The sequence below is a fragment of the Carassius gibelio genome, chromosome B3, assembly GCF_023724105.1.
Source record: "Carassius gibelio isolate Cgi1373 ecotype wild population from Czech Republic chromosome B3, carGib1.2-hapl.c, whole genome shotgun sequence".
Taxonomy (NCBI): Eukaryota; Metazoa; Chordata; class Actinopteri; order Cypriniformes; family Cyprinidae; genus Carassius; species Carassius gibelio.
Genome location: NC_068398.1, coordinates 9,965,679 through 9,988,125, shown reverse-complemented (window position 1 = coordinate 9,988,125; position 22,447 = coordinate 9,965,679). Strand labels below are relative to the sequence as shown.

General features: G+C 36.6%; 1 protein-coding gene across 1 annotated transcript in view; it reads left to right on the top strand.

Annotated features, from left to right (window-relative positions):
* Nucleotides 1–3,809: 3,809 nt before the first annotated feature.
* LOC127953714 (adhesion G protein-coupled receptor L1-like) overlaps nt 3,810–22,447 on the top strand; it is a 161,644-nt gene continuing 143,006 nt past the window's right edge. Inside the window, exon 1 of the mRNA XM_052552986.1 lies at nt 3,810–4,633. The gene's annotated coding sequence lies outside the window, so the exon portion shown is untranslated. The remainder of the gene's footprint in view (nt 4,634–22,447) is intronic.

Below are 22,447 nucleotides of genomic sequence, written 5' to 3'. Positions count from 1 at the left end.
GTGAGAGAGGAATAGAGAAGGATAGAGAGAAGGCCGTCTGGAAAAGAAAAAAAACGCAGCCATTACTGGACGTTTTGTCCCCCTCCCCACCACCACTCGTCATTTCACCATCCACCTCTCAACCACTTGTGTTGCTGAAAAGATTTACCTTGGCCTCCCATTTTCACTCTTTCTGCACAATTCCCTCCCCCAGTCTTTCTCTAGTGTGCACACGAATGCTCTGACTTTCTCTCATCCATATTCATCCAGTGTCTCCCTTGCTCCCTCTGTCACCCACAGCATGGCGTTAATACACCAATTAGCCCTGAGAGCAGATAATGGACTATTTCATATTGCAAAAGAGAAATAGAAACAGATCGAGAGAGAGCGAGCGAGCGAGAAAGAGCGAGTGAGTAGCAGCTAGGTTTTGAGGTGCTATTATTTATGAAGATCCACCTGTCAGATGAAGGGCATCGATGATCGCTGATGGAAGATGAGGTCTTAAAGTGGTTAAGTAGAGCTTAAGAAAGCCATTGTATGATTGTTTCTTTTCTTGGGTCTTCCTCTTCTCAAGCAGTCACATTTTTCCTTGAAATGAGCTCTCACCATGAGCAGGATGAAACTCGTCTGAATCAATATACCATATCTAATGAAATCTTGGCATTAAAGTAGAGAAAAACATGACATGTGGAGAGCTCTTCTCTTAGTTTGGCACTCATCGCTGTGTTCTTTTACTATGTCACACAAAACTAAGAAGAGTTTAAGCTTGGAATCTCTTCAGGTATTTTACTGAACTTTGCAGCTTGAGATTTTGTTGTAGTTTGCTGAACAGAGAGAAAGGCATGTGTGAGTTTGTAATTTGCGTGTAGTGGTTAGAGCTTTTTCAAATCTCCCAAATCAAAGTATTAAACTTTTTGTATTGGGCATGAGTATTAAACTAATCTTTCACTGGATATGAATGTTACCTCAGATGCATACTGTAGATATTACAAGTCTGGCCAATACCGAAAAGCTGATCATACTTTTCAATGTATGGCTGATGATAAATGGCCGATATTGAAATTCTTTATTTAAGGCGTCTTAACACAGCCAGCTGAGTTAAGGCTTCTCTGTGCCGGCGCAAAATTAAATGTAAAAAAGCAGTGCCACATTAAAGCCTGACTAAATGTTTCCTGTTCTCACCTACCTCATCCCCAAACTATACAGTTGTAATTGCTGTGTAAATGCATTCATGCCACATCTGTAAAACACCTAAATGTCACTTCATACTTGCACAGTAAATTTGTCTTTTTAAATTTATTCATTTAAATGCGTTTTTAAAGATTGAATTAAGCAGAGGCATTACAACAATGTATGTACAGTGTGAAAAAAATGACATTCAATCTGAGATTAGCTAAAGATTACATTTAAGGGATAGTTAACAGAACACTTTTTTTTTAATTCCACTGTGCTACTTTACCATTGTTTTTCTTTTCTAACTTGTGCTAGATGGATGCGTTAGTGGTACCCGTGTCTTTTAGCAGTACGTTGTGGCTAACACAGTGTTCTAAAAATGCAGCGCTCAAGATAAAATGCTTTAACTTTAAAAAATAAATAAATAAATAATGTGTATCGAAACCTTGCGTTTATCACACTGCCCACATCTCATATTTTTCAAAGCAACGATGTGTTCTGTGTGAATTTACAGTGTAATACAATTAATTTATGTTTTCAAATAATTCCATGTGAGTGCTAGATGACAGCAAAGGTAACATATATGGAAAAAAAATAATAGGGGAAATGAGTAAGTTCAAATGAATGTACACTATAAATTAAAATATTGGATATTTAAAATGCACATGCTTATTTACAGTGTTTTGTATTTTTATGATATTTGCCATCAAACATTCACAATGTACTATTTAAGATAAATTACATTTGATATAGAATTTATATTATTGATATCTGCTGATATGGTATTGATATACCTTCTATCCTTAAACTCAAATTGAGCAGATATGTTCTATTACAAATAATCTATGACTAATTTTCATGATTAATTTCCAATTGTCATGTTTAGGAAGTTATTTACAGTAATGTGCATGTGTGGATGGATGGAGAGAGAGAGAGAGAGAGAGAGAGAGAGAGAGAGAGAGAGAGAGAGAGAGAGAGAGAGAGAGAGCTTAGATGACCACCAATCTCTTCCAGCATTTCACCTCTGTCAGATTTATAGTTTGTATTTTTATCTAGGAAACGTACCTATTTAGGTTGCACTTTTCACAGTTGAAATCTCAAGGCTATGATTGGACTAAACACAGCATTTGACTTGTTTTGACCAATTTAAGTAAATTTACTTAACGTCAATTGGTCAGAAAACTGTATTCCTTCAGATTTTGGAACCCACACTTTGTGAACAGCAGGATGTAAGGTCACAAACATACAAACATGTCTGGAAATACGCAGCTGAGCGATCAGTCTTACAATGCAAATGGTCAAGTCATTTCACAGTGGAGTTGCTGTGTAATATAGATATCATATTATTATCTAAAGAATCTTACTATAGAATAGCACTACTTCCCTACTATATTTTCTACTCTTATATACTACTCTTATATGTGTATCTGTTATACACAATATTTACCCGGGCACCATCATAAATGTCTTCCCACTGCTCCCAGGAGTTTGTTCACTGTGTGTGTGTGTTCACTGCTGTGTGTGTGCACTTTGGATAGGTTAAATGCAGAGCAAAAATCTGACTTAACTTAACTTAACTTCATATTACTTTAACTTACTGAACTGTTTTTAAAAAGTAATAATAATATCAGCACGACCATAACTACCTGACAGTCTAAACAATGGCAGTCTTGTTTGTGTGACATTAGTTGAATACATAGACTAAAAATACATATGAGTGTGTTCTAAGAAATTGGAAGGGCAAGAGTAATAGGAAGCAGAGAGGACATTAAATCCTCATAGATTATCTAATAAAATCAAAAGTCTGAGCACATATTGCTGCTCTCTTGTCAGGGAAAATGGTCCGTTGCTCTGGCCAGAACTATTAAAAAAAAAGTCATTTGGTATTGAAAGGAAAATGTAGGCTATCCTGTTGACTTTGAGCCAGTTTCCTCTGATTTGACAGTTAATGTGATCATGACTGCCCTTCAAATAGAGCACTAACCAAATCCCTTAAGGTCAACACTGAATCTTAACGAAACGGGCTGTCACAGAGGACACTGGCATAGGCCAACTGTAATTGGTATGCAGCCTCTATATATCATAGGTAATATGTGTGTGAGAATTAATTTTAAAAAATATATTTAATCATAAGTCTTTATTGACCACATTTCTCAGTAATGATTAGTCTAGTGACTCTTGATTAAAATTGATTATTAAAAGATAATGTAGCACTTTACAGCTACATTACATGTTGCATGTATAATTAATTACTATACATCCATGATAATGTGTACTAGACAATATTGCATTGTGGTTATTATTTTGAAGTCTGTGTTCTAACACACAATGGCAATAGTTTAACATGTAATTTTTAAGCATATGTTTTGTGAAGGGAAAGAAATAACTAAATTTTTTTAAAGATGTTTTATTGACTAGAAGGAGGATTATTATCACTTGTGACAAACCACTCCCCCGACACAAGCACCGCCCATTTCCTTTAAACTCAATGCCGCCCCCGAACAGACCACGCCCCCTTCAATACACTCCTAAACAGTGGAAACTCAACTGAGAGGCGTCCCACACCAAAAGCCATTTGAATAATCACACAATATCACCCCACCAGACCATGCTGGACAGCAGACTTCAAGACATTTGTCGGGTCAGTCAGGAAATCTTCATATTCACAACAGCTACAGTATTCGTTTAAAAATAGCAGCCTTAAAAAATAAGCTGCATAAAAGCAATCCTTAATTATTTACCAGATTGAATAAGTCAGTGAATCAGCCATTGAGACTGATCAATAATACATTGTCATTTTGCGCACGGTCACGCAGGGTGCAAATTAATAAACCTGGATATGGTTTATTAATTTAGACGGGGTTCTGATAAGAAATCAGTCGGTGTGCTGTGAAAGAGAGATACATCGACGTTACGCTTCTTCAGACGGAGGGAGTCAGAGCGACTGCTGGTTTCGAGGCGGGAGGACACATGGGTCGACTCCGCAACCTTTCATTTTTGCTCTTATGTGTGTGTTAAATACGACAAGGAATCCGGCATGAACACTTACGGGCTTTCCAGCGTCCACTCCTGACGTCTCTGCGCCTCGGTGTTTTCCTTCTTGGATTTGGGGAGACGTTTCGCGTTATGTTCAGTGCTGAAAACGGGACTGCGGACGATATTTTATTCGCTCATTCGCGTCTCATGTGGACTTGCTATCAGTGAGTCGCGTGTCAAACATCGCATGACGATGCGAGTTGTTGTTTTGTTAGGATTTTGACGCGAGCGCGGTCATTTGAGTTTGTAAATTGACATGTCGGATAGTTTTTCGTCGTTTTGTGCGTCTTTATCACGAATGTTCTCCCTCCGTTAATTCTGTGGACTGCTCCATTCGTTTCTTATCTGCATGCATCCGCACGAAGAAGGAGAAAACGCCAGATAAACGACAGGAGGACTGAAGAATGAATGAGATTCACTGAAGATCAGGAGGAAACGCAGTAAGGTATGGACCCGAGGTTTTTTATGATGGTTTGGATATACTGCTAGAGGACTCGGCACGGATATCTCAGTCACCTCTGGCATGTAACGAGGTTTATTTATTGGTGTTTTATTGATGTTTTATGCTGATGGATGTAGACCACGCGCGCGCACCTGATACGTCAGACACAAATAAACGCTCGCGCGTAATGATAGATCCGCACGGGTCATTTATATCCCACAAAATGTCAAAGCTGACACTTTGATCCAACTATACACTCACCTTTAGAATCCATTAATAACCTGCATGTTTTTATGTTCCGTGTAAAGTAGATACAAATACGTGTGCGTGTAAATCATCAAACATTGACAGATGACTGTCGTTATTGTGATGTGTTTTGTTTTTAGTCAGAAATATTATCTAAATATTTGAGCACATGTTGCAGGTACTTGCAACGCAATAAACGGCGACACCATAAATTACGCAGTTTTATTTGAGCTAACCTTTATTTAAATGGACGTAATGAGATATCGTGAAATGAAGAGCCATACAGAGATTCAGAAAGATAGTGGCTTCTTATACCTCTATCACGTATCATCTATATCACATTTCTGTTCTGAAAAAGCGCGTTTTACCATTAATATCTAATTATATGTTATGGACCTGCAAGAAACCTTGAATTAAAGCACTCTAGTGTTACATGGTATAAAATAATCCAGTGCTCGACCTTTGCATGTCTTGAATGAACAGGCCCAACGTGAGCAGTAATATAAGCATTAATGTCACTGTATTTACACATTAAGGTAGATAAATCACAAGGACACTTAAATATTAAGAGTCAAATCTATGCAAAATTGCACATTGCTTTGTGCTGGTGGGAAAAGTGAATGGCTGGGTGACATTCAGGAAGCCTAAATGGACACGACTGGACCAAAGTTGAATCTCCTCAAAGCAGCAGGTTCCATTTTAAACGTCACGCCTCGGTGCAAGCAGAAGCCTCTTGATGTTGGTTTAGGTCTAAAATGCCAGTGCTCCGCTTCAGGACTGGTTCACTGCCAAACACTCTTTCTGAACAGAGCGAAGGATTTATGTGTCTCTGTCCGAGTGTCAGAACAATTATTCTAAGCTCCGAGCAGATGAATTATAGTCAAGCATTAGCACAATATTAATGATAGCTCCCATTTTTATATTGTGGCAGTAATCATTGGAGAAATTTATTTGAGTCGCTTCTCCTTTGCTTTTGCCAAAGTGGCCAGTGCTCAGCATTTCCTGTGTATGATGAAAAGGGTTTGATAGATTGGCCGCATCTGTGTCTTCTTTATTTTGGCAGAGCTTTAACGGCAATGGTCTGGATTTGACATATGGATCCACATAGTGATTCAGTCAGAGCAACATTATTGTCAGATGCATGATTTGTTAGCTTATTTCACCGTGCCTTGAAACAACGTCTGTGATGCTAAAGCTTCCAACGTTGGTTTTATTTCCCTCACAATTTTACAGAAAAAAACAACGAGGAAAGTACAAAGTAAATTGTATACAGCAGTATTGCTCATGGACTACTGGGGGAGAAATAATTATAATTTTTATATTAAATATGCATTTTTTTTATTTATTTATATTTTTTCGTTAAATTAAATGAATTTCTCTGTTATGTAAAAGAGTGCATCACGATATTTTGGATATTTTTGTGCGTCTAACAGAGACAGCAACAGCAAGGTTTGGGTGATTTTTATTCAGTGGCGAAGCTTGTTCTGTGTGCTTTCCACTAAATACAGTTTGACATTTCCCCACGGTTTTCTTCCATATATCTTTAAACAAACAAAACCTTTGAGGACTTGGACTTGCACATTGTCCTGGTTTGACCTTCTGGATTGAAAGTTATGGAGAGCGCTTGTTCACGGCATTTAACGCTCCTTTGAATCCTACCGTCTCTCAGTTTTCTATCCTCCTCAAGTGCACTTAGCTGCATTAAGCAAAGGTGTGTGCAGATGGTCCAGGCCAGCTGCTGAGAGGACATATCATTTTTATTTTCTCTTGTTCCGTGCACCAGCATCTCATGAGTGCACAAGGCCTTTGCTTTTTCGGTTACTGTTTTATTTTCTTTCTCCTTTTTAGAACAGATTCAGACCTTTGTCTCCTTCTGTTCTCCTCCTTTCTCACTGTCTGTTTCTCTGTATCTCTGGGCCCCCACTGGGTTATGGTATTGTTATGCTGTCAATCATCCAGTAGTGTAAGATTTTTGCTGCTTGTAGTTTCCTGTAAGGCCCATTCAGAGGGAGTGTCCTCTGAGGTCCATATGGACACTGCAGCATTTAAGGCTTTGTTTCGAAAAAGTAGCTAAAGCAAACATGAATAAATCGTCATCAGATTTCAATTACGAAATGTATTTGTTTACCATTGTTTTTATATTTTTAAATGTTGATAGTGTTTTAAAATAGCACTTGATTTTACAGTGTCCTTGTTGTGTTACATGTATTAACTAAAAAGTAAAAACTGTAAATTATGCATAATTACATGGACTAACCCTGAACAAAACATTTAAACATTTAAATGAAATATTGCAGTTTTAATCAGGAATAACGGCATGGTAACACTTGATTTTAATGTGTCAGTTCCATGCACTTACTACGGAAATAACAATAAACTCATAATGAATAATTCATAAAAAATGCATAATTACAAATAACTTACCTAAATCTTAGCCCTAACCTTTAATGTATAGTAAGTACATGCGTTTCACTAATACTACTTAGTGTATATTTATGTAAATACACTGTTACAGCATCACCTTAAAATACAATATACGCTTACGTTGGTAAATGTCTCTTTATTGTTTTTTGTTGTTGTTTTTTTTTTTTGGTTGGGAGGACTTTTGTAGTAGTTTGAAGTTAGTAGAATTCATTAAGGTAGTCGAACTGTTTCATTGAGTGACAAATTTGTCATCAAAATCAGTGTGAATAGTTTTGGTGCAAAAGATTGTTTGCAAATATTTCGTATGTTTGTTTATTCGCAACAGCCTTGGCCTTTTTCTGTTGGTTCATTATGTGTTGACAGTCAATCATTGCATTATGAGACTGCTCATTACTGAATGAATGGGGTTTTTGCAACTCACTGGGGGTGACAGAGCGAAATATAGAAAGGAGTTTGTGCGGAGGCTGTTGCAACTGTCCCAGTTGTTGTGCAAAGGCACAAAAGCAGCAGGAACTGGGCGTCCCTTTCCTTGCGGCCTTTGTGTCGTGAAGTGCTGTTTCTGAATGTGCCGATGAATGCAGCAGTCTGTAACTGCAGGCGCCAGGCATCAAGGCTTCTGTGCAAGTCTCAGAAAGCATGTGAAAAGAAAAAAAAATCCTACATCTGGAACCAGAGAAGGAGGAGTAGGCACCTCTGTACCACACCGATCGGGAATCGTCGGCATGATCGCAGAGCACAATGGAATGTCTTAATCAACAAGTGCATATGAATAGAAAAATCAATGAAAGCTCTTTTTCATAAATTGAGTGCATGTTAAATTAGCCGAATGGGTCCGTCTGGGCAGATAGTGGATTGTTTGGCTGCTGTCTTTGGATCATGTCTATCGACTCGGCAAGGGCGGTGGGTTGCGTCGGTTTACAGCTGTTAAAGGCTAAAATAGGGCCCAATCAATGGAGCGCTGAGATACGGGGGTTCAATTTACTTGGGGTATTGCTGTCAAATGTGACTCTGCCAGCTAAAGCTTTTCAAAATGGCTTCACACCTACTTCTGTCGCCAACACAATACCACTGTGTGATTGCTTAATATCACAATCCGTCCAGGCCAAGACATTCCCCAATTAAAAGCGCCTTTTGCTGCCTCTGAGAAGCGGGGCCAAAACTGCTCTGGTTATCCAACATATTAAACAAGACACGAGGCTGCTCCTGCTGTGGTATTTTTTTTCCCAGCTAGCATGCCGTTTGATGCAGATTTAGCAGCTAAAGGGAAAGCCAGAATCATTTCACTGATCATCACATAAAAGGGTGTTGCCATCTGCCGCCGGCTGAACAAGCAACTATAGCTCATAATTTTGCGTTCCGTGTGGGAAGTTATGAAACGGTTCTGTGTATAATGCGCGTGCGAGCGGAATCCACTTCTGCCTCGTGCTCGTACAAATTTGAATGGGGAATTCCACGCTGATTTGGTTTGAGCGAAATACTTTGAAAACGTTCATTTGAAAACGAAATGGAAGAAGTCGCTCGATGGGATACGAAATGTCAGTCGTGCATCATCCCGTTCACATCCTGTCAGTCAGCTCCCCGCGTGAGCGCCGGCCTGGAGAGGGAAGTCAAGCTGAACGGAGCTGTGGAGGTGATGGAGGGAGCAGGAGAGAGTGTTAAATATAATAGCTTACAGAGCTTGATAATAATAATAGCTCACAGACGTTCAACAGAACTCCCAGATAGACTTAATAGCAGTCTTCCTACTGAACATTTATGCTGTGTGTGTTTCTAACCTGCTATATTTGGGGAGAAACAGCTAAAAATGTCTGCAGTGCTCAGCTAAATCTCGGCTAACTTGGCAAAGTTGATTTTTCATTGGACTGTGAAGGTTCTCAGCTAGCTGGTCACAGGTGATAATAAAAATAATAAATGGTATTATTATTGGTATTATTATTACAATTTCACTTCATTAAAACTTGAATAAAATTAAATAGTAATTTTGGCACACACAGCAGAATGAGGCTACATCCACAAGTGTGCAAATAAATTTGTACATTTGGTTTCTAAAGTGATGTTTTATACTTGGTAAAATATAATTAATAAAAATGAATGGCCTATTTATGAATGGATTATGAATAATTATATATGAATAAATATCAAATAATAATAATAATAATAATAATAATAACACTAATAATAATAATAATAATAAACAAAATAACAACAATAGAAGCTTAAATAATTAGTAATGAATAATAATCATCATCAAGTAGAAGTTATTATTATTATTATTATTATTATTATTATCAATAATAATAATAATAATAATAATAATAATGATAATAATAATAATAATAATAATAATAATAATAATAATAATAATAATAAGAATAAGAATAAAAATAATGTAAGTTAATTAAATTAATACTTTTGGCAAAATTAGCAAAATGAAACCACATTTACAGGTTTGAAAAAAAATAATATTTACTATTTAAATAATAATAATAATAATAATAATAATACTAGTAATAATAATAATAATAATAATAATAAATAAACAAAATAACAACAATATTAGCTTAAATAATTAGTAATTAGTAATAATAACCAAGTAGAAGTTATAATAATAATAATAATAATAATAATAATAATAATAATAATAATAAATGAACAAAATAACAACAATAGTAGCTTACATAATTAGTAATTAATAATAATAACCAAGTAGAAGTTATTATTATCAATTTTATTATTATTAAATAATAATTTGGCACAATTATCATAATGAAACCACATTCACAGTTTTGTAAAAATAATATTTAATAAAATAACAGTAATATTACTATTTAAATAATAATAATACAGATAACAATAACAATCAACAACAATGATAATAATAATAATAATAATAATAATAATAATAATAATAATAATAATAATAATAAATGAACAAAATAACAACAATAGTAGCTTACATAATTAGTAATTAATAATAATAACCAAGTAGAAGTTATTATTATCATTTTTATTATTATTAAATAATAATTTGGCACAATTATCATAATGAAACCACATTCACAGTTTTGTAAAAATAATATTTAATAAAATAACAGTAATATTACTATTTAAATAATAATAATACAGATAACAATAACAATCAACAACAATGATAATAATAATAATAATAATAATAATAATAATAATAATAATTTAGCAAAATAACAACAAAAGTAGCTTAAATAATTGTTAATTAATAATAATCATCATCAATTAAAAGTTGCTGTTGTTATTATTATTATTATTATTATTATTATTATTTAATTAAAACAATAAACAAAAATAGAATAAATGAAAATCATTTTGGCACACTTTGCTAAACAAAGGTATTATATTAAATAAGTCAGTTTGTAAAAAATTTTTGAAATTCGTTGGTTTCTACGATGATGTTTACCTTCTGCCTATCTTTCTGCAAAAAAAAAAAAAAAAAAAAAAAAAAAAAAAAATAGGTACCTCATGCACATACCACATATGTCACTAAATCGAGTTTCACAGTCATGCAGTAATAGACCTGGCCTAATCAATGCAGATCAATAGGCATGATAAGTGCAGTGTTATGTCACGCCTGGTCATTTGTTAGTATGTTCTCCCAGCTGAATTCAGATATGTTGGGTATAGGTTTGCGTGTGTGTGTTTGTCAGGGAGTTCTCTGAGCTGAGGGACGAGGCACCACAGCTAACCAGCCAGGGACTAAAGGCAGCTGTTTGTTTGCCTGTTTGCAGAGAGAGGGAAGGAGGGGGGCAGGAGGGAGCCCTTGGAAAGAGAAGTGGAAGGGCACTGTGAAAAAAAAAAAGAAAGAAAACAAGAGGCACTGTCAAACCACAGCAGGAAGAAAAAAGGGAGCAGAGGAAGAATAATTCACACCCAAAAAAAGGGAGAGAAAGAGCAAAAAGTCTTTCACGGACCCACACTCTTCAGATAGACTCTATTAGCCTAAGACTGGCTCTATACCAACACTGGCTTCGATACGATACCAGCTCAGTTCCTCTCCAATGACACATCGATATCTAATTTGCCAACAAATAAAGAGCCACAGATTATGTTTAATCTTTTTATTATGAAACTGGGTATCTACTGATGAATCATAACCTATGTTACCTGCATCTCTGTTGCAGGGATTATAAATATATGTAGACATTTTATGCTTCTCATATTTATGAAATAACCTTCCTGTGTAAATTATGGGTTCATTGTTTTAGAATAAGCATTAACTCTTTTTTGTGTTGCAAGATGCTGAAAATACAGTGAGGTATCCATCTGCTGCGTGTTTACAAACATGAACAATTAAAAAATAGCACATATGGAACGCAAGAACATGTCCTGAGTGAACAGCCCCCCAGGGCTGTCAGTCATAGCTCACAGTCTGACGGCACGAAGAAGATTCAAAGTCTTTATTGAACATTTTTAATTCAAACAGCGCAGACTTCAGTAGTCGTGAGCATGCTAAAGTGAGAGAGATGCATCTAGGGAAAACAAGGAGGGTTGGCTTACGAGTGAAGCTGCAGATATAAACAGAATAACTGAGTAACTTAAAGTAGTCCAGAATACAAACAATATGCCAGAGATTAAGCAAGAAAATAAAACTTGACTTGCTTTGCTCTGACACATAACCCCTGTTTCTTCTTTTAAAGTGTACAATTTTATTCTCAATTGTAGATCATCTGTTAATTATTAGTATAATTATGATTGATTAGAAAATTTAGCAAATGACGCATTTTGGATTTTCAATCTCAGTCTCTTTCTTTTTTGGTAGTCTTGTAACATTTTAATTGTTGCTTTAAAATTACAGCCTGACAGTCATTTACTAAACCAGCCACAATTTAATGGTGGTATTTGAAATGAAACCATAATAGCCTCAAGTAATCACAATTTTCACTTCAGTAATCACTTTTTAAACTATGATTTCTATGAAGCAAACCGTCTTATTTGCTAGAAAATAGTTGCCTGGAAGCGTTTATAAATGCTATAAGTGTGGCTGCAATCGTTGCATTACAAATGATGCAGATTTCCTCACTCTTCTAACAGATTATCCAGTATGTGACATTTCCATCAGTTAGTTACAATAGTATTTCAGTGGTGGTAAGGGACTGCTAAGAGCACCTAAGCTGAACACAACACTGAACCGAATATGATTGAAAACTCTGTAACATCCCCACTAGCGCACATCACTTTACAGCAAAACAAATGTGCCTGCACTTCTGTCGCATCTGTCTAGTACTGTATATTCATCATAAATAGAGCAAAAAATGTTCAGCACGCAGCCGAGCGACAATGGAAATGCACAGGCAATGGTTGAAACAGCTGGGCAGCTAATGGCAGCAGATTATGTGGTTCATTGTGAGTTGCAACCTACAGTAAGATGCTGGCATTACCTTTAACACAAGCAGATTTGGAACAAACAAGGCCGTGTATTAATATCCACACACTTTTTATTTATTTATTTTTGGGTGAATGATGAAAGATGTTTACTCTAAAAGCATCATTCCATTTCTCCAGCAAAATGTAGCTATTTTCATGTTCACAAAAAAGTGCTTCCTCTCAGTCCATCCAAGATGTACATGAGTTTGCTTCTTCATTGGAACATATTTAGAGAAATGAGAAATCATTGCATCCCTTGCACATAAATGGATTATGTGCAGTGAATGGGTGCCGTCAGAACAAAAGTCCAAACTGATCAAATCATTACAGTAATCCACAGGCAATTTTAACATCAAACGATTGCTTCTATTTAGCACATAATTCATAATAATGCTTTCACCAGTGAAAAAGTAATCTCATCTGAATCAGGAGAGAAATATGCTTCGCACAAATATGAATTTGTTTCTTACAAGCATGCAGCTCTGCACTTCACAAGTCTACAATTGATGGACTGGATATGTGTGGATTATTGTTTTTTTTTATCAGCTGTTTGGACTCTCATCATGACGGCACCCATTCACTGTAGAGGATCCAATGGTGAACAAGTGATGTAATGCTACATTTCTACAAATCTGCTACAATGAAGATTCTAACTCATCTGCATCTTGCAGGGCCTGAGTAAACTTTCAGAAATTTTCCGTTTATAGGTGAGCTATTTCTTTAATTTCATCTGTGTAGTGTCACGGCTTTGGAAATAAAAATCTTTTTACAATGCAACTGAAGCATGCATATCTGTTTGAAACCACACCACCGTTTCTATAGATTGCCAGTGATTCCCAGCTCATACAATTGCACCAAACATTCTGAACAGAAGCTAGCAGCCTTGACGGCAGCACATCCCATAATGAGTGCACAGTCCAATCAATGTGCAGCGCTGCCCCTCAGCAAAGTACCTGCTCACCTATGCAAAATCCACATGACCATAACAATGCCCTCCAGTCCATGCACAGGACTAATATCCATGCAGTTTACATTCTGTCAGAATCTAATGTCAACACTGTATCAGCTGTCTAACTTCTGGCTGATGTGCTTTTAGACGTTATAGCTGTTGACCTCATTATAACCAGGGCAAACCACTGTATTTAATGAGCTGGCAGAGACGAGTCTTGTGTGCGGCCCAGTATAGGAGCCACAGCGTGTTATTGTGCATATGAATGTTGTCTCTTAGCTAAAGGATGTGTGTGTGCTATTTTAATGCTTTTCTAATTATATCCTTTATACTATTTTAAATTGCAATCAATACCTAAAATCTTAAATACTTAAAGAAATTAATTTAATCAATATGCAGATTAATACAGTTGATCAAAGTGATAGTAAATACATTTATAATGTCTTCCACTAAATGCTGATCTTTAGAACTTATAAAATAATTATAAGCAAAATGTGTCATGGTTTCAATAAAAATGTTAGGCAGCACACCTGTTTTCAATATTGAAATTAATAATAAGAAATGGAAATGGATCAAAAATTCTTTAAAAATTATTTTATTTGAATAATTTCTGAAGGAATATGTGACTGAAAAGTGGAGTAATTATTGCTGAATGTTCAGCTTTGTCATTGCAGGAATAAATCAAATTTACAAATGTATTGAAATATAAAATATATATTTTAAATTCTAAAAATATACAGATTTTACTCTATTTTTAATCATAAATTATAAATACAATTTATGTTTTGAAGTATTAAATTATATTTTATAATAATTGTTTAATATATATGTTTTTAATTACATTGATCAAATATATTTAGTTATACTTATTAAAATAATATAATGACCTTTTTTTCTCAAAATGGTGGTGGGTTGATAGGGGGCGCTGGCAAATGATGCAAAGAAAGGTAGTTTGTTAGAGGACCTTTAAAGCAGAAGCTACATTCTGATTGATTGAATGCAAACAAACAAATGAATGACATGGTCTTCCTATTAGAACTAACACATACACTTTTTAACGGCTTTACAATGTCTTAATCACTCTTTTTGCCCAGTCATGGTCTCGGCTGGCACCCAGGTGCAAATAAAACACTTGGCATTTAAGTACCTCTGAGTTTTTTTGTTTTGTTAAAATGAGTCATCCTTCTTTTCCCATGGATTCTTGTTTTCGCGCTGCCTTGATTTCTTCCAAAGATTGCTTATATCGATCGCCTGAATTAATGTAGTTTCAGCTCAAACAGAGGGTCATGCGGCTATGCAGAGCTCGACATGGTGATGAACTCTAATGCTTTGAAGGTGCAAAATCGATTGGAGTATCCACACTCTTTATTCTGTTATTTGTTTTGAGAAAGGGATTGATTCTTTGAGCGTGATGTTGCGTTCACATGTGTAGGTAAGTGTGCACATGTAAATGAGTGTGTGGGTGTGTGTTTGTGCCGGTCTTGATTGGTGATCGCATCTGTTAAACATCTTTTCTATTTTAGCGGCAACAAAATTTAGAACAAGGCACCTTCACACTTGTATAATCATCCTCCTCTAAATTGCAAACACACACGCATATACTTGGGCACAAGTCAAAAGGCACGATTTCTCTCACGCAGCCGGATGTGCACAGATATTTTGCCATAAAATGGGCTGACACATGAGTCACTGATCCCATGTCCCGTATAGGGAGCTCTGTCAGTCTGCCGCGTCTCTGAGTGGGACAGGAAACCCAGTTGTGGAACTAATTAGCTTTGCTTAACTGAGGATGGATATGGATTGTTCCTGACAGCTGTCTGCTCTCATTCATTTGTGGAAGAGACAAATTTGTTTGGAGATGCTTGTTTTCTCTTTCAGTGCTTAGAACACCGCAAGAGTCGTTTTACGGAGCAAAGGCCACACGTACGGAATTCCGGATTAAAGGTGCTGTCATGATGTACATGGGCCATCGGACAAGATCGGCAGCGTGGGGGCCTGTCGGTTCCTTTCGATTCGTTCTCTCACTCCTAACCCGATACTCTCACAGTCACCTTTCCTTTCAGCCATGGGCACACCTGTCTTTGCACCTGTGCTGCTTTTTGCATCAATGCAGCGGTGCATAGACCCACCCAGCATGTGTTCTTAGATTCCTGTTCCTCTGCACTTAAACGTCCTTGTCTATAAATAGCAATCAACCTGACCCTCGTGCACCCAGATATCGAGTCTTTTTCAGGGCAGTAAGCTTTTGTTCTGAATCCCTCGTTCACGAGGAAGGGGGTGGAGGAGGGGTAGCGGAGGCGGATTCCAGCTGCACGAGGGCTTGATGGGATTTATGACCCATCCTGAGCTTTTCCCTCCATTGGCGCCTTTCCCATTGGCTAGAATTAACAAGCAAGGGAAAGGAAAACAAACAAACAAACAAATTACAGGGGAATGAACCGAGGAGGTAATAAGCATGTCGGGACATGCAAAGCTCGCTGTACGTGATCGGGCGGATGGGGGAGGGTGGAAGAAGGCCTGCTAGCGTAGCAGAACCCATCTCCACCCCTCTATTCTCCTCTGTTTCATCTCTGTCCTGCACTTCTCTCGCTCTATCTCTTCATCCGGTGGTTCACGTGGGCAGTGGGAGACAGATGGGCGGATGATGGATCTGACGTGATAGACAGCAGGCTGATGGATGGGCGCCGGGCTGATACGGGATTAGTGCGTAGCAGAGGCTGTCGCCGCCCAACGGAGGCCTTGCTGATAGATAGATAAAACAGATGAGCAGATAAACAAGAGAGCACTAATCCACGCCCCCTTGATGGACAGAAAATCAAAGGCAAGGGAAGGAGTGGCAATGGAAAGGTGGATCTTTATAGTTGAACACAGCCAGGACAGATAACAGACATCGGAAAGAGGCGAGAAGTAGTGCTGTGCAAATAATCGAATGCAATGATCATGCGCATCTTGTCAGTAAAAGCTGGTTCTGTGATTAATTGTATGCACATGATCATCGCATTCGATTATTTGCATAGCCCTAGCGAGAAGTGGATAAGAGAGGAAGAGGAACAGTGGGAGACTTGGAGGTGGAGGTGTTGGATGTGTTTGATGGACCTTGAGTTCATGTATTTTGGTGGAGGCAAATGCACAGACCAGTAGGTGGTGAATGCTGTTTAGATTTAACCCTCAATTGGGCATTTGCTGCTGTGAAATGCAGACTGCATTTAGGGGGGCTAGAGGTCGAGGTGTTGGATGTGTTTGATGGACCTTGAGTTCATGTTTTTGGGTGGAGGCAAAATGTGCAGACTGCTGGGTGGTGAATTCTGTTGATTTCTAGCCCTCAATTGGGCACTTATGGGCATTAAATGTGGACTGCATTTGGTTTTGACCAGAGGGCTACAATTTTACTAGTTAGCCACTGTAAGTAGATGTTTGAAGTACATCATCTGTAGGCAAAAATCATGTAAATGTAGGCATGCTCTGATAATTATTATTTTTTTTTTTTGCCAATTACATGCAAGTTTTTGTTACTCTAATGTAGATATTGTACCAATGGCCAGTTCTTTAGAGGACTCTTAAAACTACCCTATATGCCCTATTTGACTTTACAGCTCATGAGTGGTTTGGGACAGATTTCAAGTCATGTTGGTTGAATTGACTTTTTTTTTATATGATGATTCTCTTGCAAAGGACCTCCTTCCTAAAAAAAGATTAATATGGAGACAAAACATTGTCCATTCTACTACTACTACTTCTACTACTACAACAAATAAAATAAATAAATAAATAATATTATATTTATTTATTTATATTTATACATATTATATATTAATAAAAAAAACATTTCCGGCAAACTCTGGAACCCTCTTATGGTGCGGTTGTGTTTTCTGTTTTATGGCAATTTCCTTGGGATTCAGACATTTCAATGGGAATCCACGCGATTTCGAATATCAAATGAGGGATAAATATTTCTCAAATGTATTTCACAGCATTTACAATTTTATTCTGGTAAATTAGCCTGTTGACCAACAGAAAAGTACTTGGTTTGAAAACGGCTTCTGCATGAGCTTTATACTATTGACATTAGACCTTTATTTGCCAACTAAATTTTGCCTAAATTTTGCTAAAGTCTCTTCAACTTTACAACTCCGGAGGTCCGGGACCCTAGTTTGAAAATCCCTGAGCTGAGCAGCTGCCTTTGAGATGAATGAGAATGTTAGCGGATATCTTTCTCCACATATTACAGAGCGGATGGATTTTTAGAGGAGGTCAGTAGTTGGAGCGCAGGTGAGGCCACAGGGAATGATGAGCCAGTCGGTATTGGACATGCATGTCAGATGTAAGAGGTGTAGCGGCAGTGGACAGAAAAGAGCTGTGCGAGGGTTAAAGGCAGGAGGAAGCTGTCTCCAGAATGATATTGAGCGATAAGCTTTCTCTCACTTCCAAGTTGCAGGGGACCCCAGAGGTGCTGCAATCGATCTCTGTTTGCTTAGAACCCACTACTGTGTCACCCGACGAGCACACACACCAAACCAGCCAACAAGCTTTTAGCCTTTATTTATCTGGCCTCTGATTTTGGCTGAATGAATGACAACCTGATTAACACTTAAAGGTCCTTGTAAATCTTTCATTGGCCCGGAGAGAGAGCGTCGGTGTGGAGTTACGGAGCAGGCAGTAAGGTGAATGATTGTGTCGATTAACGAGATGGCAGGACATAGAATGCCCGTTTTAAAGAGTTCGAGCAAACGAGGGAAGGACAGAGGGAGAGAAATGAGTGAGCGAGCGGGGAAGCAAGGGGAGAGCAAGTGGGCGAGTAATGGAGGTTAGTGATGGGAGTGTTGACAGGGAGTGTCAGCCCTAACCACAATGACCCGGCGACGGCGGCCGCATGCAGAATTGGGTGAATTTGAGTGTGAGGCCGAACGTGAAGCGCATGTGAAATGAGACATGAATTCGAAGTAAGATGTGAAGGGAATGGAAATCAGGAGACCAAAGGAGGGGGATGTTTTTCAGAATGTCTTTTTGTCCCTTTCAACCCCATCTGCTTTTAAAGATGCTTTATGAAAGCTGATGATGTAAACATCGAAAGCATAGCTAAATTAAATTAGATATTAGTGAGTTCTTCTCAAATGCCCATTACTGCAGCCAATCTGGACGTTTTTAGTCTCGATGATTCACATTAGATTCTCATTCAAGGAAAAATTAAATACAGTGTTTTTTCTTAAATTGAAATAAATTAAATCACATAAATTAAAGACAGACAAAAGATACTACTATTTTGTATAAATATTTTACTTTTAATGTTTATATTCATTATATATTGTTTTGCATTACAGTCACGAGTAGGGTTGTGAATCTTAAGGTTGAGGTTTAAATTGATAAAAAATTCAGAAGTGATGTTTGGTAAATCAAAACGATTTTTGATTCAAAATATTATTTTATTTATTTATTTATTTACATACATATGTTCCCTTAATGTTTCTTAAAGACATTATTTCAGACTGTTTATTAATTAAAGTGTGCTCAAAAATAGAATAAATAGAATAGAATTATAGATCAAGGTCGCAAATGCAAATAAATAGAAAAGAGCAGATGACTTCATATATCTTAAAACATTTTTGCACACCAACTAAAAAGTTAAAAGAGTGAAATGGAACTGTTTTATGTTAATAATTTATCGATGCAATTAAATTGTATGGCAGTTATGGCCATGCATTGAGTTGACAGCCGTATGGATGATTTGAGTTTGTTTGACTCGAGACCTGAGCTGTGAGAAAGTGTCATGACTTTCATACAAAATATTTTTTAAGATTCACCCCTTGTCGTGAATCAACCAACACCATGCCATGGAGATAAAAAGGGGAAAAAAGTGTACGAGAAAATACAGTGGAAGTCTTGGTTCCAAATTACACTCCATTAAATGATAATCCTAATGTTAATATTTTGAGGAGAATACTTGGCGTGCCGTAAGTGGGAACCATTTTGTAGCAGATGAGAATATTTATTCTCACCGGGGAAAAGGCTCAGTCTCTGCCAGTCCTCTATTAGAGAGAAGCTGTTACTATGGAGGGGAAGACAATTTATTCTGTTCCCCACAGCCCAGCCCCCATGGGGCAATGAACGCCTGCCTCGCCTCTCGAGCATGGACGACATGGACAACCTTCCGCAGCCTTTCCTGGAGCTTGCGCCACACCAAAAAACTACCTCCATCATCACTTTCTGTGTCTTTTGAATTGACGGTCAAGTATTAACAGTGCTTTCCACATTAGGAGAGATTGGAGGGATTTCTGGTTTTCCCAGTCATCCTTCTCTCTCAGGATGGGAATTAAAGTATATATATAATGTTTTAATTCCGCTTCCTTACAATAAGACTGGAATTACATTTCTGCATCCTGTTATGTATTATTAAAGATATATTATTTAATTTATTATTGGAGTATTACAATATATTTATTTCAGTCTTAGTAATTTATGATCTATGTATATATATATATATATATATATATATATATATATATATATATATACAGAGAGAGAGAGAAGATTATTGGAGTACTTATTATAAGATAATAAGATACATTTGTAAGTCTTGTTTTTTTATTATTATAATTATTAGGCAAGGCAATTGTTATTAGAATAACCTAAAAATATATAATTTACAACCAAATCTGTAACAGTGCATATCTTTAATTGTTTGTTTAGACCATTAAGAATAATTTGTGAGTCGTTTTGACTTTGTTTTTTAGATAATGGGCTTGTACGTCTCTTTAGTTCATTCATAATACACTGGTGCTAATTTCAGCATGAAAACATCTATTTTTAATAGAAGTTTACATGCATTCAAGAACTATAAACATTGTTGAATGTCATAAATAATCTGTAACAATTTTTATCTTAAATTTTTTATTTATTTATTTATTTTTAATTACCTTATACTGAGTAGGATTTGTTAGTTATTTTGAGATTCTTTATATAAAATTGGCTCATACGAATCTTTAGCTTGTTCATAATAAACCGGTGTTCATTTCTGTCTGCAAACATCTATTTTCATAAAAGATTATAGGTGATAAAGAACCATTAATGTATCTGAATAATCTGTAACAACTGTGTATCTTTAATCATTTATTTCAACGATTTAGAGCATTGATAATTATTTGTGAGTCGTTTTGTCATTCTTTATAGAGAATTGGCTCATCTTTAGTTCATTCATAATACACTGGTGATTATCTCTGCATGCAAACATCTATTTTAATAGAAGTTTACAGGCATTCAAGAACTGTTAACGTTGTCAAATGGAATAAATAATTTGTAACAAATTTTTAACTTGAATTGTTTGTTACATTACTTTGCGCTGTGTATAATTTGTTAGTCATTTTGACATTCTTTATATAAAATTGGCTCATACAAATCTTAGGTTTGTTCATAACACACTGGTGTTTATTTCTGCATTCAAGCATCTATTTTTTATAGAAGATTACAAGCGCTCAAGAACCATTAACAGAGCCAAACGTCATAAATAATCTGGTTCCAGTTTTTTTTTTTTATTAAAATGAAACAGATTCCCAGCCCTTCGTCTCTCCGTCTCGTCTCATTTATCCTCTCCACCGCTCTTGCTAAAGCATTCTCGTCTGACCCTACGGCTCCTTCTGCCCTCACAGGCTCCGTGCTCCATTATTTACATGCTATCCAGTTTCTCCATTGATTCCCGCAATGTAACAATTGAGACAGATTTGCCCGACTGTCACAATAGCAGTGGGATTCGGCAGAGTTTGTAAATGGGATTAGGCTTAAATGGAATTTAATTTTCACCGTTGCTGTCTCCAAAGCCTGTCTGCCACCCAGACACCATGACGCTTTACACGCCGCAGCTTGCGCATGTGTGTCTGCGTGTGCATGTGTATGTGTGTGCGGCACAGCAGTGCCGGTGTGTGTCTGATTAGTAATTTCTACAGGGACCCTAATTCTGATTGTTTTTGTTTCCCATTGTTCTTTGCACACGGCGGTTTATTTGGCAGGGCTTCTGTAATGTGATGCAGGTGTGTAGCTCCTTCATTTGTCCCCTGCTCTATTTGCTCAGCTCGCATTGTGTCGATGTGCGTTCGCCACAATCTGATTGGTCATTTTTTTTTGTGATATTTTTTTCAGGTCATTCTATTAAGCAGCAGCCTGCCAAACTCAGAGCTCTACAACAATGGATCACGCATTGCATTCAAAAGCAGCTAGATGGAGTGCAACACAATGGTGCAGAACACAGTGTTCACGAGATGTGATTTTTGAAGTTGAACTACTTTTAAACTTCATGGCACAGCTTAAAACTTGGCTGGCTTTGCACGAGATGCTAAGAAGTCTCTTTAAATTAATGGCCAAAAATGTCCTTCTTACTCAATAGCACAGTGGATTGTGGATGGCCAAAGATTACATAGAAAAGTAATTAAAAAAAATGAATGAACAAAATACTTATAATAATTTTAAGAGTAATTTTAGATTTTAGATGTTTTTTTTTTTTTGTGGTTTTTTTTTTGGTCATGTACACTATTGTTTAAAAGAGGTTAACAAATGGGATTGGTAAGATTTTTTTTTTTTTAAGTTTCAAAGTCTCTTATGCTCACAAAGGCTGCATTTTTTTTATCGCAAATACAGTAATACTGTGAAATAGTATTATGATTTAAGATAACTGTTTTCTATTGCAATATATTTTAAAATGTTATTTATTTATTCATGTAAATCATTACTCCAATCTTCAGTGTCACATGATCCTTTAGAAATATGCAGATTTGCTGCCTGAGAAACATTTCTTTTTTCAATGTTTTAGTGATAAC